General features: G+C 45.9%; 1 pseudogene; it reads left to right on the plus strand.

The window, feature by feature from the left end:
• Nucleotides 1-711: 711 nt before the first annotated feature.
• LOC112823078 (mitoferrin-2 pseudogene) lies at nt 712-1,687 on the plus strand (annotated as a pseudogene).
• Nucleotides 1,688-1,694: the final 7 nt, after the last annotated feature.

Below are 1,694 nucleotides of genomic sequence, written 5' to 3' on the forward strand. Positions count from 1 at the left end.
ATTGAAATTTGGTGATATGAGTGGCAAATACACACACAGGTGAACATATATATTAGTTTTTGAGTTTGTACTTTGTGTTTATAGTGCTTTTGGACACAATTTTTTACATATAGTTTAAGAGAATTCAATCTTTATACACATTTAGAGGAGGCAGCGTATTACTGTGGTTAAACATTTCTTTCCCTTACATTGTCTTTTGTTCACCCCTTCTTCACTCCTGCCAGCGATCATTGAAGAAAAGCTTTATAGCATGCTTTCTGACTTCAAGTTTAGTTTTTGCTATTCCAGAGCACATAATAAATCCTGCTAGAAATTGATGGAAATGTGGAATGGCACAGTAGCAAGGAAGATCCAAGCCAAGATTTATAAGAGCAGTACCTGAGAGTTTTGATATAAATTCATTAAAAAACAACAAGGTAAAAATCACTTGGAAACAAAAGTCACAGGTGACCTTAATATGACCCTTAAAGCGAAAAATCTCCAATATTTCTTTTGATCCTTCTTTATATGTAAACAACTCTTTTTCTCTTTCTCTTTGACACAATTGCACTTAAATAATCATATACTTGAGTCTGGTCATTTTTTTAAAAATAAGATTTTATTTATTTATTTGACAGAGAGAGAGGGAAAGAGCACAAGCCAGGAGAGCAGGAGAGGAAGAAGCAGGCTTTTCGCTGAGCAGAGAGACAGACCCGGGGCTTGATCCCAGGACCCTGGGATCATGACCTGAGCTGAAGGCAGATGCCCAACCAACTGAGTCACCCAGGTGCCCCTCACTGGTTGGTTTTAAGGAAATCCTACTAGAAGTGGGTCTGTTATATTTTGGCCCTTTATCAGTCTTCTCCTATTCCCTCTCAAAAAAGGGAAACCTTAACGTATGAGACATTAACGTATTAACATATTAGTGACAGGTCACTCATATTTTTTTTCCTCTCTCCATTCCAATGGCTGACCCGCTGACTTGGGACTCTGAATCTGGATATGCTTGCTCACCGGTTGATTGCTGGCATCGTTTCCTTCCTTCATGTTGACGGCACCACCAGTGGTCAAGCAGAGGATGCAGATGTACAACTCACCGTACCACCGGGTGACAGACTGTGTACGGGCAGTGTGGCAAAATGAAGGGGCCGGCGCCTTTTATCGTAGCTACACCACGCAGCTGACCATGAATGTTCCCTTCCAAGCCATTCACTTCATGACCTATGAGTTCCTGCAGGAGCACTTTAACCCCCAGAGACGGTACAACCCCAGCTCCCACGTTCTCTCTGGAGCCTGTGCTGGAGCTGTAGCTGCTGCTGCCACAACCCCACTGGACGTTTGCAAAACACTGCTCAACACGCAGGAATCCCTGGCTTTGAACTCGAACATCACAGGACACATCACAGGCATGGCCAGTGCCTTCAGGACGGTGTATCAAGTAGGCGGGGTGACCGCCTACTTCCGAGGGGTGCAGGCTCGAGTCATTTACCAGATCCCCTCCACAGCCATCGCATGGTCTGTGTACGAGTTCTTCAAATACCTGATCACCAAGCGGCAAGAAGAGCGGAGGGCAGGCAAGTGAAGTGAAGCGGCGGAGAACGCTGCCAAGCGCTCAGCACTGCTGCGTCCTGCCTGTTCCAGCCACGTTCTCCGTCTCCTGGCATGCTCCAGCCTTGAGTGGAGTTGGAAGGGAGGCAGAGGGCTCCCCCCAGGCT

Source organism: Callorhinus ursinus, unplaced genomic scaffold (genome assembly GCF_003265705.2).
Source record: "Callorhinus ursinus isolate GAN/ISIS: 27379988/994484 unplaced genomic scaffold, GSC_fseal_2.0 scaffold1, whole genome shotgun sequence".
Lineage (NCBI taxonomy): Eukaryota > Metazoa > Chordata > Mammalia > Carnivora > Otariidae > Callorhinus > Callorhinus ursinus.